The sequence below is a fragment of the Pinus tabuliformis genome, chromosome 3_2 (genome assembly GCF_031772625.1).
Source record: "Pinus tabuliformis cultivar Carrire ecotype Pingquan chromosome 3_2, CPIR1, whole genome shotgun sequence".
NCBI lineage: Eukaryota > Viridiplantae > Streptophyta > Pinopsida > Pinales > Pinaceae > Pinus > Pinus tabuliformis.
The window spans coordinates 957,811,176-957,820,550 of record NC_142302.1 but is presented as its reverse complement, the minus strand read 5'-3'; positions in this window follow the sequence as shown (position 1 = coordinate 957,820,550).

Sequence of the window (9,375 nt, the reverse complement as noted above, 5' to 3'; positions counted from 1 at the left end):
ATTTTTTACTTCTCCTTCGTCTGTCTCTTTTGCCTCTTTCTCTCCTTTTTTTCTCTCCTCCTCTTCTATTTTTGCTGCCTCTTCCTCCTCTATTTTTTCTCCTTCTTCCTTTTTCATTTTCCTTATTTACCTCCAATTCTAGAGGCTAGTGTTTCTCCAAGTGTGATGGCTTAGGTTTCTACGAAATTGTCCCTATCCATGTCCACAAATTTAGTCCATAGGATAGGGATCCTCAAGTGGCTCAAAGCATTCATCACTATTAACTTGATGAGGCCATGGTGAGCTAAGTGTTGGTGTTTTCCTTCCCTCACCTTCTGACTCATCTCCATGATTGACTGTAGGAGGAAATGAGTAACACTATGTCTTTGAGGGAGAGGAAATTTTTCCTTTAATCTCATCTCATGAAGAAATATAAAGTGGTATGCATAAACGACACCCAATCTCCCTTAAAAAGATGTATACTTAAGGATATGGTAAGCTATATCATCCCAAGGGTAAGGTAGGTTTTCTCTTCTTACTCCATTCCTATATTCTACAGACTTCTCTTTTAAAATGAAGAAGTTTTTCCTAGCTATGACACTCACTCCCTTGTCTTATTTTCTCCACCTAATTTCTAAGGGTAAGGTGGTCACTCTGCCTATGGTTTTAGGACTTATAGAGATGGCTAACCCTCTAACAACAATAGTGGCATTCTATTCTGCTTAAGAATGTAATGCCATGGAAAATTTGTAAGTACCTATAATATTAGTGTAGCTCCATTATTATTTTTAGTGCATCCCCCTTATTCTTATTGTTGTGCCCATGTAGCCCCCAAATTGTTATTACTGTGCCCCATAGAAGCCCACTATTTTTATTGTTGTGCCCTTACATTATTATTGTTATGTAGCCTTTGATTATATTATGACCCCTTAGACTCCTATATATACAAAGGAGGACTTTTCATTTGTAGAATCCAAGAATTGTTCATTTATGTAATGTAAAGGAGGTTTCCCCTCGAGAAGGATATTTTTAAAGTTGTTTATCTATGTTTTTTGTGAGTTGGTTTCATAACATTTGGTATCAGAGCTTTGGATTCTAGGGTTTCACTAGGTCATCTTGGAAATGTCACTATAACGTTTTTTCTACTAGGCTTAAGAAGCTAAAAAAAATTACCTCATGTAGCCAAAATCTTGTTGAACTTTGTGTACAAATTTTAGAGCTTGGTGTGCTATATTTCCAGAGATATAATACGAGGAAGTTAGGGTTTTGCAAGCTCCAAAATTCAATCTCAAACACGTGACCTAGGGAAAATCATCATAACTTTCTCTCTGAGCATCAAATTTGAATTCGTAAAAATTAAATGAAAGTGCACAAACTCTAGCTTCTTTTTTATTGTTTTCAAGATTGAAGGTTGAAACAGTGACATGTTGAACTCTGTACAAGTTCACTCTACCGTACTAGTCTATAAGATGGTCATTGTGGGAGATTAGGAATAAATTTTTCTCGAAGAATGCAATCTCAGTCTGACTTGTGGGGTTGGAAAGAAGACTAAGAGGGATATCATAGGACAAAATTTCAGACATTGGAGAATCGAAACTACAAATATACAATAGTTTTAATATCGAGCTCCTAAAAATAAAGAAACAGGTGTGTATTTTTTAATTTGCATAACGTTTGTTTCAAAAATCAATTTGAAGTGATTCAAAGAAAATATTGAAGCATAGATATCAATATTTGGTTCTAAAATGCCTCCAAAACAAAAGAATTCTACTGTTGGAAACAATACTGAGAGGGGGGTGAATCAGTATTATAGAATCAAACAATTTTCATTTTCATAGATATATATATGCTACTTTAGTTATGGGAACCCACATATATACACAACTGTGTCTAAAGAAACCAGCGTATATCAGTAAACTTATGATTCAGTTAATCCATTAAATGTTGACCTTTAATCAGTGCATCAGAACTTTATTAACCATAAGAATAGTAAATAAGTGCAGTAAAATAGAACAAATCATCACACACATGAACACAAGATATAAGCTGGAAACCAAATGTGGGTGAAAACCACCTGCTGCAATTCATCTCTATCTTCTTGTAATAAGAAACTTCTTTTTACAATATTTTTGTACTAGTGCAGTCTTATACCAGTACGCAGGCTTCTACCTGCAGAAGGCTACAACCTTCTCTCGTTCTCCAGCTTCTCCTGGAAGGGAGCTACAACCCCCTTAGCTCTTGTACTAGCTGATGTACTAGTACGTAGGTGCTGACCTACAGAAGGCTACAACCTTCTCTTTTCTTCTAGGGACCACGTTTCATTAATTTTCAGACTGGATCCATAAATAACATCAATCAAACATCAAATGTATATGCATCAACCAAACCTATTTGCACCAACCAAAACTGAATCAATCAATCACTTCTCTGAATGTTGTAACCTGAATACAGTAACAGTAACCAGACACTAATCCTAAACTCAGAATACTACAACAATAAATATAAGTAGCTAAAACATATTTTATGAGATGTACGCTACTTCAAGATGAAGAACCTGCATGCATACACTTCTGTATTAAGGTAAACCAGCATATACGTTGTTTTGAATTACTAAGCGAGCGTGTATACACGTCATTTCTGTGTCGAACCTGCGTACAGATATATAAAAGACAATTTTCCCTTTCCAAATGTTTAGATATCAGTTATACCCAGATTATCCGATTTATAGATCAAGTCATGCACCAAATATAATAGATAAAAGTCACACAAAGATACTACTATTCAAGCCTTAAGATCTTGACCCATCAATAGAACTTATCCTTCTTCTAGTGCTCAGGTTCCTCCTTGGTTTAGATCCAGCTATGCACCATAACCCAATGACCAGTATTCTAGATCTTGCTCTTCATAAGATATTCAATACTTCAATGAATGAATTTGCCTAATGATATCCTTCCCCTTTTATAGTCTTGGCCTTGCTCAATACCATGGTCCAAAACCACTTAGAACCAATACTTGGGACCCAATACCTGGGTCCAACACTTTGGATGTCATACCATGGTCCAAAACCATAGGTCCAAATACGAGGGACTAAATACCATGGACTAAAAATGTGTTTCTCCACATGTACACACTTTTCTGTGCATGAAAGTGCATGCATACGCATATGCACCTTTTGATCGATGATCTCGCGTGTATACGCTCCTTGGTTAAGTGGAACCTACGTATATATCATTTTCCTTTGTTTTGAGAACCTAAACTGTGATCTGTCATCTGAGTGAGTTTCCATCAAGGACAACACCTGTGTCATAGTGCAAAACCTGTGTAATAATGCCAACAATCTCCCCCTTTGGACTTGATGGCAACCCCAAGTCCCCCAAGCCACTCTCCCCCTTTGTCATCAAGGGAAAAAGGTTATGCTCCCCCTGAGTACATGCTGAAATATCTGCTCTCTTGTGTTGTGCATGCTCCCCCTAACTGTAGGCAAGGGCTACAAAAAGATGTTCTAAAAGAAATACATGACTCTATACATTATACATGACCTTCCTATCACCAAGGACTCATACATACATCCATCTCCCAACCAAGTGGGGATATACCAATATTGACTCATCCACCCAACCAAGCGGGGATACACCAAAAGTTTACAAGAACATTACATCCTCCATCCTAGGAATAGTGGGGAAACCAAAATGGGTTGTTACATGACCTTGATAATTAAAAAATATGGAGACGAAATACCTAAAACAAGACTATGATAGTCATCAACATCTATCATCAACAACATCTATCAATCATCATTCACACCAGCAATCATGTTCTCCCTCAACACCTGTTCTACCTGAAACCAAAAATAACTGTGAAATTGAACCAAGATCTTCTAAGATAATGCCAACAATGCATTATTAGAAGTATATTCTCCCCTGAACCTGTGCCAGATGGTCTCTGTCAAACCCATGTCAGACTCTTTTCATCCTAAGTCTGGCCCACTGTTTTTCTTCAAATCACCATATACGTGACTGTATCCACAGAAATTGGCATATGTACACAAATGCTCCTCATGAAACTCACATACAACCACTTTTCTCTGAAACAGATAAGTTTCAATAGCAAAATGATGCATCCACTACTCCCAGCTTCTGTCTGAGGTATTCAAATGTCTCCCTGGGTAGTGGTTTGGTGAATATATCAGAAACCTGTTCATTGGAGGGAACATAATCCAATTTGACCTTTTGTTCAAGTACTTGTTCCCAAAGAAAATGATATTTGATAGGTATGTGCTTGGTCTTTAAATGCATGACTGGATTCTTCGAAATACTAATTGCACTTGTGTTATCACACAAAATGGAGATGGGTGGAGTACAAATGATTTGAAAGTCTTGCAAAATTGAATCATCCAAAGGAGTTGTGTGCAGCAAGATGTAGCAGACACATATTCTGCTTCAATTGTAGATAATGAAATTGAACTTTGTTTCTTGCTGAACGAAGATACTAATCTGGAACCCATAAAGAATGCACCACCACTAGTGCTTTTTCTGTCATCCACGCTCCCTGCGCAATCTGCATCTGTGTAGGCATGAAGTGTGAGATCTGTATCTCTAGGATACCATAAGCCATAGTTTTGTGTTCCTTGTAGATATTTGAAAATCCTTTTAACCACCTGAAGGTGTGCTTCTTTTGTATTTTCCTGGAATCTTCCAACTATTCCCACTGCATGCATGATGTCCAGTTGGGTACATGTCAGATAGAGCAGACTACCAATCATGGATCTATAGGTTGGTTGATGTACTATTGTTGAATCATCATTTGTGCTGAGGCTGAATCTTGTTAACATAGGGGTACATACTGGTTTCGAATCATCCATGCCATATTTTTTCAGGATCTGCTTGAGGTACTTGGTTTATGAGAGAAAGATGCCATCTTTATTTTGTTGTATTTGTAAACTAAGAAAATATGTTAGCTCACCAAGCAGGGACATTTCAAATTCTTTCTACATCACCAAAGCAAATTTTTGACTCATGGCTTCTTCATTGCTACCAAAGATGATATCATCAACATACACAAGAAGTATTAGCAATTTATCATTATCAATTTTCATATATAGATTGCTATCTGCTGATCCTTTTGAAAAACCTTGTTGATATAGGTATTTGTCTAGATGATAATACCAAGCCCTTAGAGCCTGTTTAAAACCATAGAGTGCCTTCTTAAGTCTGGACACAAGTTTTGGATCATTTCCAAGGATGGATCCATCTGGTTGCACAGTATACACTTCTTCTTCTATGTCTCCATTTAAAAAGGCAGATTTCACATCCATTTGATATACTTTGAACTTCTAAAAGCTAGAAAGAGTGAGGAACATTCTTATGGCTTCAAGTCTAGCAACCGGTGTAAAAGTTTCTTCAAAGTCTATACCTTCTTGTTGAGCATACCCTTTACAAACAAGTCTGGCCTTGTTTCTAATAACATCTCCATTTTCGTTCAGCTTGTTTCTGAATATCCATTTGGTCCCTATGACATTCTTATCATTAGGTATAGGAACCAATTCCCAAGTGTTATTCTTTTCAATCTGCTCAAGTTCTTCATTCATGGCCTTAACCCAGCGTTCATCTTTGCATGCTTCACTTACATTTCATGGTTCAGCAGAGGAGAGTAATGCTAGATAGCTTGAAGCTTCTGTTATAGTTCTTATTTTTTGAGCACCTGCCTCTTTCTGCCCCAAAATTTGAGTCTCTGGATGGTTCTTCTAAAAATACCTAGATGGAGTCTTTTCTTCTAATCTTATCTGTTGTTCTGGTGCCTCATATATTTCTTCTTTAGCATTATTCTAGTCTGATGTTGAAGGATAGTCCTCTTCGTCTTCAAAATCTTCGGTTTTTATCTATTTTGAATTGTTGCCTTCTTCATCAACCACCACATCAATACTTTCAACAATTTTTCCAAGTCTTTTATTGTAACACTTATATCCTTTACTTCGGGAAGAGTAACCAAGGAGAATGACTTCATTTGCTCTAGGTTCAAACTTGCCAAGATTTTCATCAGTCCTTTTGATGTAATATTTGCTTCCAAAAACCTTGAAGTATTTTACCGTAGGAGTCTTACCATACCAAAGTTCATGAGGAGTTTGAGTGCTATTTACCCGAACATTTTTTTTGTTGAGAATAAGTAATGGTAGCAAATGCAGCTTCAGCCCAGAAGGTTGTAGGAGTTCTAGATTCATCAAGCATAACATGAGCCATTTGTTGAACCATCCTGTTCATCCTTTCCACTACTCCATTTTGCTGAGGGGTCCTTGTAGTAGAGAATCCCCTTCTTATTCCATGTTCTTTACAAAAGTCAAAAAATTCATCTGAGTTAAATTCCCCTCCTCGATCAGAACTAAGGCATTTGATTCTGTGATCTGATTCGTTTTCAACCAAGGCTTTGAAAGATTTGAACTTTTCAAAAGCTTCATATTTATGCTTCAAAAGTCCTATCCAACACATCTTGGAAAAGTCGTCAATGAATAATATAAAGTATTCTTCTCCTTGAGGTGACCTTTTCCTCGATGGACTACATAAATCAGTATGGACAAGTTCAAGTGGCTTACTAGCTGATCCTTCCTTCTCAAGGAAATTAGTTCTGGTTTTCTTACCAAATTGACATGATTTGCATGTTGTATTTTCTGGAATTTTGATGTCAGGGAGATCACGAACTACCTGATATTTGCAATATTTCCTTATTTTGGAGAAGCTTAGATGCCCCAATCTTTTGTGCCATAGCCAATTTTCATCATTATTGCTTAGATAGCATTGTTGTTGTCCTCCCTTGAGTATGTATAAATTATTTGGAGTTCTTATGCCTTTGGTCATTGTTTCTCCTGTATCAAGCTCACAAACAATACATCCATTTGATCGAAATATTACCTCATTTCCTTGTTCACACATTTGGCTAACACTTAATAGATTATGCTTTAAGCCATCAACATACATAACATTTCCAGCTTTGATTTTTTCTTTCAAAAGAACAGAACCTTTACCTTTTATGAATGCAGGTGTGTCATTTCCCAATGAGACCTTCCTTTCCTTTTCTAAGGCACTATATGACTGAAGTTTTTCTTTATCACCTATCATATGTTTCGAACATCCACTATCAATGTACCACTGATTTTCCTATCCTTTGGCATATAAGGCTATACCGCATCTTTTTGGTTGTAGTTCTTTCTTTCTCCAAGTTTTGGGACCCAATGAAGGTTGCTCCTTCTAAGATGTTTGCCAAAACTTACTCCTGCATTCAGAATCTTCATGGCCGAAGTTGTTACAAACAGAGCATTCTACTTCATTTTCAAGAGCAAAAAAGTTATTGTAGGTCCTCTTCATGATCCCAGTCACACTCCTTTGATTTCATGCTTCTCGAGTCCTGATGGTCTTGTAGGCAACACATTGTGTAGCTTTTTGTCCAAAGTTATGACATGAAAAGCTTTGTCCATTAAATAAATTCTTGCGATTATCAAATCTACCATCCAAGTGATTGTAGTTTCTATTGACATTTATTCTTGAGCCAAATTGAGAATGATTTGCCTGCGGTTGATTGTAGATTTTGTTCATCCTTGAAGTAGATTGACCCTGATTTACCTGGTCATTTGCTTTATGCCTTTGCTGATGATTGTCAACCTGTTCACTTCTCCTTGCTGCATTAAGATAACCTTTGGAGGTGGATGCCTTGTGTGCTTGAGATGCTTCTTCATTATATCCAAGACCTATCTTGATTAGAGGAGAGCACTGCACTTTGATAATCTCATCTAAACTTTTAGATCCTTTAGCAAATCTAAGATTAAGAGCTTTTGTTTTCTCAATATCTTTTCTAAGTCCCACAATTTCACATTCTAACTTTTCATTGTGTTTTTCCCTTTCAGCAAGTTGGAATGTCAGAGTATCTATGATCATACTCTTTTCTTCTAAACATATTTTAAGTTTAGAAATTTCTTCATAGAGATCATATTCATCTATAACATCCAAGAAATCATCATCTTCAAAATCCATCAAAAGTCTATAATCATTACCATGTTCATCTTCATCACTATTTGAAAGTCCATCACTGTCTTCAAGTATATAATAACTCTTCTTATTTACGTTCTGTTTTCTGTTCCATTTAACTGGTTCCTTACCTTTATCGAGCTTATCTTTATGAGGACATTTAGCTGCATAATGACCGACTCTTCCACAAGTAAAGTATTTGAATGGTAGCTTACCTCTGAATCTTCTAGAACCCCATTGAAGGTTCTTGATGAAGTTTGATTCTTCCTCTCCTTCTAACGTATGTCCTAACTCATTGTATTCTCCTTTGAATGCGGCTTCTCTCATGTTTGATGGCCCCCTTTTTATCATTTCGAAAGTAGTTAGGATTCTGTGCCGCTGTGACATCGTAATACTCTGAAGATTCTGCTTTTCTTCTATGGCAAAAACTTTTGATTCAAACTTAGAAGATAAGGATCTTAGAACCTTTTCAAGTAAAGTAACTTATTTTATTTCTTCACCCAAATTTTTCATGCGATTAACAATCTTGTCTTTTCATAAGAAATAATTAGCCACACTTTCATCATTGTGCATTCTGAGAGTTTCATATTGAATTCTGAGAGATTGTAGTTTTGCACGTTTTACCTGATTGTCTCCTTCATAGCATAGGATGATCTTGTCCCATATTTCCTTAGTGGTTTTGAGCTGCATAACCTTGACGAATTTTGATTGAGATAGACTCCCCAATAGAGTATTGACAACCTTTGAAATTGTTTCATACTGCTTTTTACCATCTGTATCTATAGGAGTTACTGATGGAAATGTGTATCCTCCTTCCTCGATATCCCAAACTTCTGCACCAAGAGATTGAAAATAGGCTGGCGTTCTTACCTTCCAATAGACGAAGTTGCTCCCTTCAAAGATTGGTAGATAGATGGATGCCTCCTTTTCGTAGTTGCTCATGATGATACCAATTGTTGGAAATAATACCAAGAGGGGGGTTAAATCAGTATTATAGAATCAAACAATTTTCATTTTCATAGATATATATATGCTACTTCAGTTATGGGAACCCGCGTATATATGCAACTGTGTCTAAAGCAACCAATGTATATCAGTAAACTTATGATTTAGTTAAACCATTAAATGTTGATCTTTAATCAATGCATCAGAACTTTATTAACCATAAGAATAGTAAACAGGTGAAGTAAAACAGAATAGATCATCACACACATGAACATAAGATATAAGGTGGAAACCCAATGTGGGTGAAACCACCTGCTACAATTCGTTTCTATCTTCTTTTAATAAGAAACTTCTTTTTACAATATTTTTGTATTGGTGCAGTCTTATACCAGTACGCATGCTTCTACCTACAGAAGGCTACAACCTTCTCTCGTTCTCC